General features: G+C 38.8%; 1 long non-coding RNA gene across 1 annotated transcript in view; it reads left to right on the top strand.

Annotated features, from left to right (window-relative positions):
- Nucleotides 1–3,570, top strand: part of LOC104678738 — a 32,512-nt gene extending 28,942 nt beyond the window's left edge. Inside the window, exon 3 of the long non-coding RNA XR_750234.1 lies at nucleotides 3,415–3,570. This is a non-coding gene — a long non-coding RNA (uncharacterized LOC104678738). The remainder of the gene's footprint in view (nucleotides 1–3,414) is intronic.
- Nucleotides 3,571–14,023: the final 10,453 nt, after the last annotated feature.

The following is a 14,023-nucleotide window of genomic DNA, read 5'->3' as shown; positions in this document are numbered from 1 at the left end:
TTCCATTTTATTTTTTATTTTTAGAAGTTGTTTGTTTCTTTCAAATTTTTGTTATGTCACTTTGTGTGTTTTCCTCTTTCCTGAAGATATTTGCAAGCTTGTTTTTTATGTTTTTAAACATATTGAATTTTTTTATCTCTGTGTCTGATAATATTGGAAGGTTTTGAACTTGGTTCTTATGCTTGTGGTTTCTACTGTTTCCCTCTCATGGACCTTTCTTTTTTCTTGTGTCCTTTTATTTTGGATTGTTTATATTAAAAGTACGAATATAAATTGAGGTGTAAAATTAAGGTGCCACCTCCAGAGAAGTTTTACATTGCTTCTGTCAGGCAGCAGCAAGTACCAGTCTGGGATCACCTTAATCATGTTCATGGCTCCAGGTTTCTTGTTCCACCTGGGTGATAATGCTTCACTGTTTTCTGAAGTTAGAGACCTTTGGAACTCCAGCTTACTGAGGAGCGCTTTTCCTAGTAGAATCTCCACAGTGTGTGAGCCTTGGGCTTTGATTTTATTCTCCTGGGCTGCCAGATGCCATCAGGCTTCTGTGCTGGCTTTTCCCTCCAAGTCCCTATTTTTCCTTCAGTTTTGGCCTGGTAATCGCTTCATATCTTGGGATCTTTTGGATGCTTTAAAAAATATTGAAAAATGGCTGGATGCGGTGGCTTACGTCTGTAATCCCAGCACTTTGGGATGCTGAGGCGGGAGGATCACCTGAGGTCAGGAGTTCGAGACCAGCCTGGTCAACATGGTGAAATCCTGTCTCTAGTAAAAATACAAAAATTAGCCGGGTGTGGTAGCGGGTGCCTGTAATCCCAGCTACTCAGGAGGCTGAGGCAGGAGAATTGCTTGAACCCGGGAGGCAGAGGTTGCAGTGAGCCGAGATCACACCATTGCACTCCAGCCTGGGCGACAAGAGAAAGACTCTGTCTCAAAAAAAAAAAAAAAAAAAAAAAAAAAAAATTGCTCTGACAATTTTAGTCACCTTCAGTGAGAGGGTGATCTTAACAACCTTTTTAGCTATTGTTGGATACCAGAAATATCTCAGCAAAATCTGGGAATCGGAAAGTAGTTGAAGTAGAGATGACTGATACAGCTATGTGGTAGAATTCTACCACTGAGCATTTTCAGAAGAAGACTACAGAATTATAAAAATTTGATTTGATCCCACAGAACTTTATGAGACTTCAGGTTCAGAGATACCAGGTTTTTTTTTTTTTTTTTTAAAAAAAGAGTAGAGATAAGATGTAGGACCTAAAACAGACTGATTGTATAACACTAACAGTAGGTGCCTACCCTTGGGTGGCAGATAGGAGGTTTCTACTCTGAAGAACTCAAACTGTCTCAGGCTTCCACATGCTGGCCGTAGAGTTTCTCCCAGACTATCCCCGCTGGGCATCTCCTTGCATACCCACCACAAAGTGAAATCTATTGATTAAAACACTGTTCATATACACAGGACTTTCAATCATTTTATGTGTGTGTCTGCCTTATGTCAATATGAACAGGTGGCTAAGAAACAGTAAAGAAGTGTAGACAATTTTCTTAAGAGACAGAAATAAACAAACACATAAATGTGGAGGAATCAGGGATAGCACAGAGAATCTTAAAAGGTAAAACAAAACTCTCTTATCTCTTAGAGAGAGGAGAAGGCTGTTATGCCTGTAAAATAAGAGCAAGATAAAATGAAAAGATAAAAGAGAACAAGAAAGATCTCTTGAAAAGCAAAACTACAATGCCTGCAAAAAGCAACAGAAGATCTTTAGATGGTATAATGAAAAGTTTTAAGATACGGAAAATAGGAGAGAAGATAAGAGACTTAAAGAAGCAGACAACTAAAAGGTGTTCTAGGAAGAGATAAAGCAAATGGAGAGGAGGACTTTATAAAACAATATTAAGAGCTAACTATGGCAGATTTCTAGATCAAAAGGGCACCTTGAATGCATATAAAATGAATGAAAAAGGCATATAATCATTACATTGCAATATGCTAGGGGAAAAGAGAGAAAGTTTCCAAAGAGAAAATATAGATTACTTTCAATGAATAAAAACTCAGCATTGTCATTGGATTTCTCAAAGCAACATTGATTGTTGGGAGACAATCAAGGAATCACCCCAAAATTTGAAAAAAAAATGAATTAAAACCCATGTAATTGCTAAATTACCTAAATATGATTATAGGGATAAGAATGGGAAACTGAGTATTTGTAGGGCAGGAGAGTTTTTGTTAGAAGACTTTTATTTAATAGTTTACCTGAAGTATATACTAATTTGAAAAAAATTAACAACAGTAAAATAAGTAAGTGTAAAAAAAAGGGCTTCGTAATACAGACATTTTTGGAACAGTGTGAAACGGTATTCTTCCTCATTCTGTCCTGTCTTATTTACTGCTGTGGTCTGTGAACAAGGAGAATGATCTAGTTCACTGTTTGAGAACTTTTTTTTGTTTGCACCAAAACATTCTATACATCTAAAACTTGATATAACCTTTGGATATTCTATCTGAGGTGGTTTTAACTGGTGTTTAAAAATTTGCTAATTTTGAGATATTCCACTTTGAGTATCTAATTTGATGCTTACTTCTGGCAGTCACTGAACTCTTAACAGTTGAAGCTGCTGTTGGCTCACTAGGATTTTAATTAGGCAGGTGAATCCCATATGTTTATGTGCACTGCTTTAATTTCTCTAGCATGCTTATTTGGGTGGTTGTGGCACTTTAGCACCCTACCTTCCCAGGGGACACACAGACAGTCTGATAATTTGGTATATGATGTAATCACAGAACACATATCAGTTAATCAAACACCCGAGGCCCTTTTTTTTTTTTTTTTTTGAGACAGAGTCTTGCCCTGTTACCAGGCTGGAGTGCAGTGGTGTGATCTCAGCTCACTGCAACCTCTGTCTCCTGGGTTCAAGCGATTCTCCTGCCTTAGCCTCCCGAGCAGCTGGGACTACAGGCGTGTGCCACCATGCCCGGCTAATTTTTGTATTTTTAGTAGAGATGGGGTTTCACCACTTTGGCCAGGGTGGTCTTGATCTCTTGACCTTGTGATCCCTCGCCTCGGCCTCCCAAAGTGCTGGGATTACAGACATGAGCCACCGCGCCCAGCCAGGCCCACCCACACTTCTAAAACCTAAATGGTAAGTGTTGTAAATTCTGTACACTTGTCTATGAGGTCTGTTGCTCTTGTTCCTTGCTTCTCATTCTCATTTCAGTACTAATTTTCATTCACATCACCTCTTTAAAAATTGTTGCGCTCACTTCCTAACTCTTTTCTTATTTTTACTTTCAATCTCTAGTGTTCAATGCATCTTGAATAGCATTGCTAAAATTATTTACCAAAAATATTGCTTTAATGTCTCTCTCCTGCTCTAAGATATTCAGTGTTTTCTTTTTTTCTTATTTCCTTTAACTAGAGAAATAATCTCCAAAGTAAATGGGATGGACTCAGGAGATGTGAAGGACAATCCATTGTCCTAGGCAAGAGTGTAGCCAAACTTTTAATTCCTATTTCCACACTATGTAAATAATTATATATGTTTTAACTAAAAAGGAAGAAAAGTTAAACTTTGCTAATGTTTCCTACATAGATTGATACAGGAACTATCTTTCAGACTGTATGTCAGATGATCATGTATTGCTTATGGTATCTGAGATATCTTAAATTAATGGTTGGAGTTCAAGTGCTGAGAGGATAGCACTGGTACTGCATTTTTTTTTTTTTTGGATTAGCTTCTAGCATATTGTGGTATTTTTCTATTTACATGTATCTGGTTATGGACTTATCTGATTTCATGTATAGGCAAGTGGCTTAAAAAGATTTCAGGAAAGAAAACACAGATTGTAGAGAATAGTAATTGCAAGTATAAGAGAACAACCAAAAGGTCAAGGTGTTACTTTTATTCATAGTGTGAAAACCTTGTAAGCCACATTATATAGTAAAAAGAATGCAACTATGACCGGGCCCAGTGGCTCATGCCTGTAATCCCAGCACTTTGGGAGGCTGATGGGGCTAAATCACTTGAGGCCAGTACTTGGAGGCCAGCCTGGCCAACATGGCAAAACCCCATCTCCACTAAAAATACGAAAAAAATTAGCTTGGCAGGGTGGCACAGGCCTGTAATTCCAGCTACTCAGTAGGCTGAGGCACAAGTATTGTTTGAACCTGGGAGGTGGAGATTGCAGTGAGCCAAGATCACGCCACTGCACTCCAGCCTGGGCGACAGAGCCAGACTCTCTAAAAAACAAAGAATGCACCTAATCAGGTCTGACAAAGCTTTGGCCAAAAGATTCAAAATTATTGAAATAACAATTTGAAATAGGAATTCATCTTATATTTAATAATAAATTTCGCTTTAGGCATGTATTGTGCTTGAGATTTTAGTAATAGTATCAAGGCATTAAATTAGCAAGATATTAATAAACTAAACACATGAAAAGGACAGATTCAGGTTCTGAGGAGCTTGAATCTGTGCTGATTTTGGAGGACTCTAAGAGAAAAATATATAAACTTGCAAATGCAAAATCAGATGAACAGGTATGTAGAATAAGAAATCACAACAGATCACTCATTTTAAAAAGCAGGAAATACTACAAACACAGGATCCAAAAAAGTAGCAATATTTTTATAAATCAACTGCTGACATGCCTCTATCATATCTTTTTTCTGTATTTTGTTAGTTACATCTTCTTTGATTGCCTTTTCATGTGATGATTATTTTATAATATTTTCTAAAGATAGGTAATTTCTTTAGCATGGCTGATCAAAATCTGTTTGTTATTATTGAAAATAGTTTGCTATTAGTACTGTTATATAGATTTTTTAAACTGTCAAATTTTGGGAAACCTCTATCAAGTTTCCTTACATATGAGCTGTAATATTTCAATGATGTTCATATTTTATAATGCAAGACTAACTTTAAATCCTCTTTGAACTGATAAATACTAGTCTGAGAAAATTCAAATGTATTTAAAAATTGCTGTTATTTTGTAGTGAGCTACATAATTATATAATCAAATTATTCTCATGTTATATTTTGGCTTATGAATAAATATGTGCAGGAATTATGTCATAAGAATGCCTGTTTCTTTTATTTGTTCTGCTATTTGGTGGCAATTTTGTATACCATGTTATGTAGAATTGCCAGATTTCACCAGGACAAGTTACCTGAGACATCCAAAGATGTGTTCTGATAAGTTAGGACACATAAAACATGTGACTTTGCACATAGACATACTTATTGATTGTAGTATTGCTACAGGTTTGTGACAAATTACGAACAAAGGAATTATAATAAGTTCTGTTTTATGTGATTACAATAAAAGTAAAACTAAAAATTTATGGTTTACTTTGAATATGATGACTTAAAATGTATAATTCATATTTACTTAAAATATGAATATGAGGAGAGAATTTCTAGCGAGAAACAAATCTTTTGCTTATAATTTCGCATATCTGATGACTCAAAACATTTTCCACAGACTAACTTCTGGTTCCATAATTTCAAACCTTGTTTCCTATCCACTTCCACATACTTTTGGTTCTGCCTGCCATACAACACATTCATATATGAGATGACCTTTGCTTCTGCACCTTTATGTCACCACCACAGGTGACTCAGACAGTGGGCAGGAGTATTCCTGGAAGGCATCCTCTGCTGGGATGGCTAATGATAACCTAACTACACATAGAAAGCCTAGAAACCACATAAATATATCCCACTAAACCCAAACTAAATATATTTGAAACTCTACTTCCTCTTATTCAGACCCCAAAAATGCTTTCAGCTACTTATATCCATCATACTAACATCATATTAACATGAAGGGAAGTATAAGGAAGGAAATCAAAGTAGAAAGGAATTGTAGTCAAATGATCTTACCTTAAATCTCACCTTTGCAGCCTTTGTAGAAACATATGGCCATATGGATACATTCCAGGGGATATGCCCTTGCTAGGGAGGGGTACTGAACTTAAGTTTCATGGCAAATGTGTCTCTATCTTCAGAAAACGAAGTCGAACAACTACACATATTATAATAATGTTTAGAGGTATTTGGTGCTTTATAAAGTGTAGAACATTGCTGAACTTAAATTCTTTTGAGAGGGCTTCCTTATTCAAAAGTGAACAAAAATCCCACCCATATATCTTTTGGTACCTATGTCAGTCACTAAAAAAAACTATTGAATTAAAATAAATAAGCCAGACTTTTGAATCACATTGTCACCAAGTGTTATATAAAGATTAACAAAAAGTATATTAAATCATATTGCTCTCATTAAAAATATTTATTTTTTTAAGAGATGACCAAAAGGACTTTGTACCGTAAATACATAAAGATATTTAAAATAATTTATATTTCACTTTTTAAGATATGTTATATAAAGTATGTAATGTATCAGTTTGTTATACATATATGTATGCTATATATGTACATATGAACATACATATGTACATACATACATTCACACAGACTGGGGTATATGCTCAAAAGTCTTTACTGATAAGATGTACAATTCAAAATATTTGAGTATTTGAGTATCGGCTGGGCACAGTGGCTCACACCTGTAATTCCAGCACTTTGGGAGCCAAGGCGGGAGGATCATTTGAGTCCAGAAGTTTGAGACCAGCCTGGGCAACATGGTGAAATCCAGTGGTGCAGGACTATAGTCTCAGCTACTCAGGGCTGATGTGGGAAGATTGCTTGAGTCTGGGAGGCAGAGGTTGCAGTAAGCTGTGATGGTGCCACTACACTCCAGCCTGGAGGACAGAGCAAGACTGTATTAGTCCGTTTTTACGCCGCTAATAAAGACATACCCGAAACCGAGCAATTAAAGAAAGAGGTTTAATCCACTCACAGTTCCACCTAGCTGGGGAGGCCTCACAATCATGGTGGAAGGCAAGGAGGATCAAATCACATCTTAGGTGGATGGCAGCAGGCAAAGAGAGCGCTTGTGCAGAGAAACTCTCGCTTTTAAAACCATCAGGTCTCATGAGACCTGTTCACTATCAAAAGAATAGCACAGGAAAGACCCGCCCCCATGAATCAGTCATCTCCCACTGGGTCCCACATATGGGAATTATGGGAGCTACAAGATGAGATTTGGGTGGGGACACAGAGCCAAACCGTATCAAAGACCCTGTCTCAAAAAAAAAAAAAAATAAAAATAGAAAATAAAAAAAAATGGGGTATCAAGGACAGTCAACTTTTTTTTCCCCCGCTAAGACGCGTCTCACTTTCTTGGCCAGGCTGGAGTGCAACGGCATGATCTTGGCTCACTGCAACCTCTGCCTCCCAGGTTCAAATGATCCTCCCACCTTAGCCTCCCAAGTAGCTGAGGTTATGGGTATGAACCACCGTGCCCAGCTAATTTTTATATTTTTCGTAGAGATGGGGTTTTGCTCTGCTGACCAGGCTAGTCTCAAACTCCTGGAGTCAAGCGATCTGCCTGACTTGACCTCCCAAAGTTCTGGGATTATAGGCATGAGCCACCACACTCAGCCAAAGACAGTCAAAATTGGACCTAAAGTTCTCCATTCTTAAGCTAGCCTGAATTATTCTCAATCCCTAAAACAAGTCTTTATATTTCTACCCTAGTGTCTTAGTATCTAAGTAAATCCTGCCCTAACTTTCAACTCAGGGTGTCTCCTTTTTTTCTGGGTTACTCAAATATTCTCCATCTTCTGAATTAAAGACTTCAATGTAAGGCCTAAAAGCTATAAAAACCGTGGAAGATAACCTAGGAAATACCATTCTGGACATAGGATCTGGCAAAGATTTCATGAAGAAGATGCCAAAAGCAAGTGCAACAAAAACAAAAATTGACAAATGGGATTTAATTAAACTAAAGAGCTTTTGCACAGCAACAGGAACAATAAACAGAATAAACAGACGACCTGCAGAATGGGAGGAAATATTTGCAAGCTATGCATCCTACAAAGGTCTAACGTCCAGAATCTGTTAAGAACTTAAACATGCTAACAAGCAAAAAACAAGTGACCTCATTAAAAAGTGGGCAAAGGTCATGAACAGACATTTATGAAAAAGAGATATACATGTGACCAACAAGTATACGGAAAAAAAAAATGCTCAACATCATTAATTATTAGAGAAATGCAAATTAAAACCACAGTGAGATACCATCGCACACCAGTCAGAATGGCGGTTATTAAAAGTCAAAAAATAACATGCTGGCAAGGTTGCAGAGAAAAGGGAATGCTTATCCACTGCTGGTGGGAATGTAAATGAGTTCAGCCATTGTGGAAAGCAGTTTGGCAATTTCTTGAAGAACTCAAAATGGCATTACCATTTGACCCGGTAATCCCTTTATTGACTGTATGCCCAAAGGAATATAAATTGTTCTATCATAAAGACACATGCCACATGTATGTTCACTGCAGCACTACTCACAATAGCAAAGACATGGAATCAACCCAAATGCCCATCGGTGATAGACTGAATAAAGAAAATGTGGTATATATACATCATGCAATACCATGCACCAAAAAAAAAAAAAAAAAAAAAAAAAAAAAAAAAAAAAAAAAGAATGAGATCATGTCCTTTGTAGCAACACAGATGGAGCTGGAGGTCGTCATCCTAAGTAAACTAACACAGGAACAGAAAACCAAATATTGCCTGTTCTCACTTGTAAGTAGGAGCTAAACATTGCACACACATGGACACAAAGAAGAGAAAAACAGACAACAGAGCCTACTTGAGGGTACAGGGAGGAAGGAGGGTGAGGATTAAAACTTCCTATGGGGTACCATGCTTATTACCTGGGTGATGAAGTAATCTGTACACCAAACCCTTGTGACATGCCATTTACCAATATAACAAACCTGCACATGTATCCCTAAACCTAAAATAAAAGTTAAAAATAAATACTCTTATCCATCTTCAGGGACCTGTTCTTCAAAGATTCCTCTGACCTCTTCAATTGCCAGAGTTCTCTTGTAATGTTAATTTTTTTTTTTTTTTTTTTTTTAAGAGACAAGATCTTGCTCTATTGCTTGGGTGGAGGTGCAGTAGCACGATCATAGTTCACTGTAGTCTCAAACTCCTGACGTTGAGCAATTCTACCACCTCAGCCTCCTGAGTAGCTGGGACTACAGGCATGTGCCACCATGTTGGCTAATTAATTTTTAAAAAAATTTTTTAGAGATGGGGTCTCACTTTGTTGCTCAGGCTGGTCTTCAACTCCTGGCTTCAAGCAATTCTCCCACCTCGGCCTCCCAAAGTGCTTAGATTACAAGCATGAGCCACAGTGCCTGGCCTCATTTTGTTAAATGAATGTCACTTACTATTTTCAATATGCTCTTAGCACTTAGTGATATCATACTTATTTTGTTAAATGAATGTCACTTACTATTTTCAATATGCTCTTAGCATTAAGTGATATCATACTTTAAGGCATCTCTTTTATTGTATTATTTGTTGTAATGCATATGTATCTTATTTTTGCAGCTTCTCAAAGGCAAACCTCACTTATATACTTTTGTATCCCCCACTGCACCTAACATAAGTCTATGCAAATAGTAGATCCTCTGTGAAGATTTGTGGAATCAATACCTTTTTTGGAAAACTCAAGCTGAGGGGAGATATCTTTGTAGTTCAGAGAACTCCCTGTGAGAGGAGGATGTGTGAAGGCAGTCATGGTGACAGCCTTTTCTTTCCAGTGACACAGTGGGAGGAAAGTTCTCCCCTGTACACGTCTATCCTGTGCTGAGAATGTAATCCCCATGATGAATATCAAGTAAGTGATACACGCTAGAATCGCAAACTATGACACTAAAGGGAAAGAATGATGAGATAATTTTATCTTCTCAACCTACTTTTCTGCCTTATTCATCATGAGATCATGTTCACTAACAACGGTGGATGGGAGAGTGGGGATGTATCTGTCCATCTCATACTAGTTTGGCATCTCTGTAGAAAGAAAAAAATTGACAAAAAAGCAACTGTTTCCTTTTTAAGTATCCTTCTGTTTGCTCCTTTCTGTTTTGTCTGTTTTTGAAGTGCACTTTCACCATCCCTCTAAAGATGTTGGTTCTTTTATAACAGTAGAGGTCCTCCTTGCTCAGCAGTCCTCTAGGATCAAGAAACTACTCATCCTAAAAGCTCGAGATCATTGGGAACTGCGTGACTTAAACAGATGATTAAAGACCCATTGTCTGTGCTGTAGCTGGGTTTATGATGCCTTTTCATCACGACACCTGCCAACATTTCAAGGTTCTAATTAGCTGCCAATCAGTGTAAAAAGCTCAGAATAAGCAGCATTGTGCCTGGAATTACTATGTGGAAGTATATGCAAATTACTTGGGTTAAAGATAAAGAATCTGCGCTTTAGAGAATGAAAAGCTGTATTAATCTGGGATTATTAAACACTGGTAAATGCGTTATTGACCCTGTCATGATGCCAGATTGTGATCGAGAGCCATCCCAGATTCTCTGGACAGTGGTAAAACATGCTGGCTCTGGCCTGGCTAGTTCCATTTGAATAGCAGGGAGCAGAAAACCAAGCCTATACTAATCTGAGTGTGTCTGGAGTCCTGAGCCCATGAGATCGGGACAAGCTCTACCCTGTGCCACCCACCTTTTCCCATCTGTATCCATCTCCCACTGTGTTATCAGACACTCCAGATGGAGCTTCCTGTACCATTGTTAATTATTATTATTATTTTTATCTGTTCACCCATAATGTCTCTGAATCCATTGGCACTGCAACTGTTGTCTTTGTTGGAAAGAAATGATAGCCTTCCGAAATGGTGATGGCGGCATATCTTTGTGAGCTCTAAGGAGCAATGTGCGTACTATTTAAGTTTTAAAAAATAGTAATTATGTCCTGACACTTTAAAAAAGTGAATTTCTTTATAATTAGTTCCAGTGTTAAGGATTGCTTTAAAAATCACTGGTGTTTTTTACTTTAAACAAGTAGAAAAGATTCAGCTTGTTTCTCTTGTTTGGTATTTTTTTTGGATGAAAAGCACTATAGAAATGTAAGCTATTATTAATCCGCCCCTTCTCCAGACAATGTTGACGGGGACTCTAAAATGTATATCAGCTAACGGTGTGTCTCAGCTCAAAGAAAGCTGCAAATTATCTTAAGCATGTTCTTCAAATTTGCCCAAAGCCTCTCTATTTCCATGGAAATAGAAGTGGCATCCTGCAGCTGAGGCTGCTGTTGGTTTTAGCAGCTATGGCAGGTTTAGCTGGATGGATACTACCTGCCGGACAATACTTAATGCTTTTTCCTAAGTGCTTTTTATAGCAAGGGTAGGGAATGAGTTAAATTGTGCCTGGATGCAGAGGGACAGACAGACAGGTCTTGTAGATTTCCTCCAAAGCCTTGCATATCATAATAAGATCTTGATGACTATTACTTCTGTTGCAACTGCCTGCTTACTAGTATTGCATAGTAAGATGAAGAAAAAAATCATCATGTTTTGCCCAATAGCTTTACTAGCTCTGTGCCTAGTTGGAATTTTCTAAGTAATACTTCCTTTTCCACTAATGGGCCACAGTTAGTGTTAACTGACCCTAAGCAATCCAGAAATCAAGGTCTCTGTTATCATTGTCCTCTTTGGGATATTAACTACATGCATGTGTGTATCACTATGTTGGGCACTGCACAGGCCAGACAGAGACAGCTCAAGCCCACTCCAATGCAGTGAACATGTGGAGGACGTGGTGGGAACTAGCAAGCTCCAAACATCGTTGGAGTTGACAAGCCTGCAGACTTGCATTGAATGACAATTAATTTAAGTGCATTTGGTGAATTATCTTTTTTTTTAACCAGGGTGAGATTTGTAGAAATTTGTGCAAATTTGGAATATTTTTATTGTAATTTGGAAATGAGTGATAGCACTGAGCCCTTCTTAGTTTCCTGTCCCTGAACCCCTCTAGGAGAATTTTAGGAGCCTTAGGTTGGTAACATGGGAAACATTAAGACATCTTCTTAAGGTCTCACTTGGATCCTATTTCCTGAATAGCTCTGTGAGGCTAAGCTTTACCGTATGTTTTGGTTATCTATTCACCATGAAACTCAGTGGTTTAAACAACAATCATTTGTTTGCTTATGATTATTTAATTTGGCTATGACTCAGCAAGGACAGTGTGATTCTGTTTCATGTGGTATTAACTTCCAAGGTGGCTTGCTCACATCACTGTCAAATTGGAACTCAGCTGGGGGAGTCAGCCAAGGGTGCCTTGGTTGGCAGGATTCCCAGGTTCTTCTCTGTGTGGCCAGCATGGGCTTCCTAACAGCAAAGTGGTCCAGGGTAGCCGTGTTCCTTACATTATGACTACCTTCCTCCAGAGTGCGAAAGCAGAAGTCCCAGGCCTTTTTAAGGCTAGTCTTGGGAACTAGCACAGCATCACTTCTGCCAGGTCACAAGGGTGGCTCACTTTCAAGGAAAGGGACTCCAAAGATATGAGTCCTAGGAGGTGTGATTCAATGGGGACTATTGATGTAATTAACTCCCAGTTTGGTTCCCTGGTTCTTATGGCTGTCACTGCCCTGACACCAAACTTGGCAACCCCATTGCTCAAAGTCTTAGGGACCTGCCCTACTCTTTCTAGAACTTTCAAGGACTGAAATTCTTCTTTTCAAGCTTTGTCCTCTTGGTAGCTATCAAATACCATGCTCTGCCTTGCTGGCACAACCACTGATTTCCCCATGAAGTTTTCTGTCCTGGGCCTTTACTAGTTTCTGACTTGCAAACAGAATCCTGAATGCATTGAGGTATACAGGATGGTGTGCCAAGGAGGGTGTGGAACTGTGAGACGTATACATGATTCATCTTCCCTAAAAGTAGATTTTACCTGAAAATATAGATTTTTAAAATTCTCATTTCAATCATTATATTTTTATATGAGTTAATGTGAATAAATTATGAAATAAAATACAAGGTTCTATTGAATTTTCAAGATAAAACACAAGGCTTCAAGAATATTTAATGCTTAGTAGGGCTGCTTGAAACTATAATCCCGGGTTCCTGGGCTAGGGGTATGTTCTCCCATGTCACTGATGGCCTGTTCAGTTTTTGTATCAGAAACTCTCCTACTGGTCTTGTTTATAATGCCATCCATCCATGTCTAGATTAGCCTACATTGTGGCCTTGGCCTTGGCCATAGTGCTTATGAGGCTTGTTGTCTATGACCAGCTTTCCTGTAAAGGGAGAAATCTCTTTGGTGAAGGAGGAGGAAATGTACATTGTTTCTGTATCTTCATTCTAGGACTCAAATCTCTCTCTTTTTTTTTTTTTTTTTTTGTGAGATGGAGTCTCTCTCTGTCACCCAGGTTGGAGTGCAGTGGCGCAATCTCCACTCACTGCAAGCTCCGCCTCCCGGGTTCATGCCATTCTCCTGCCTCAGCCTCCTGTGTAGCTGGGACTATAGGCACCTGCCACCACGTCCAGCTAATTTTTGTATTTTTAGTAGAGACGGGGTTTCACCATGTTAGCCAGGATGGTCTCGATCTCCTGACCTCGTGATCTGCCCGTCTCGGCCTCCCAAAGTGCTGGGATTACAAGCCTGAGCCGCCGCGCCTGGCCTGGGACACAAATCTTGTTCTAAACTTTGCTCCGTTAAAACCAGATCTTCCTACTTGCTCTGTGTACTTCTCTTGCCATTTGCTTTTCTAGCCTTTTAACGTCGCTGAATACTAGAGCGTATTGCTTCGAATAGAAGCCCTAGAGGCCAGGGATTCCCTCCTCTGTTGCTGTCCTTAGCATGGCTGAGGGCCTCAGTAGTGCTGAGCTTTGGCAATTGCTCATTTCTAATTCTCTGGTCTTTCGTAAAGACCACAAGGCTGTACTACTCCACAGGCTGAGTCTGTTACTGTGGACTCCACTCCTACTTTTTCAATTGGGAAAGGGTAGTGTCTGGAGAGCTCAGTGCTGAATTTTAGGCAGGGCATTGGGAGTGCCAGCACGGTTTGTCTCCTCTGTGCAGTTAAGAGCTGACCTTCATCTCTAAAGCAGCAAGGATGATGAAGCTTCCTCCTGAGGAGGATGGCATGTGG

This window comes from Rhinopithecus roxellana, chromosome 2, assembly GCF_007565055.1.
Source record: "Rhinopithecus roxellana isolate Shanxi Qingling chromosome 2, ASM756505v1, whole genome shotgun sequence".
NCBI classification, from domain to species: domain Eukaryota; kingdom Metazoa; phylum Chordata; class Mammalia; order Primates; family Cercopithecidae; genus Rhinopithecus; species Rhinopithecus roxellana.
The sequence above is the reverse complement of the archived record's forward strand: the minus strand, read 5'-3'. Positions and strand labels throughout refer to the sequence as shown.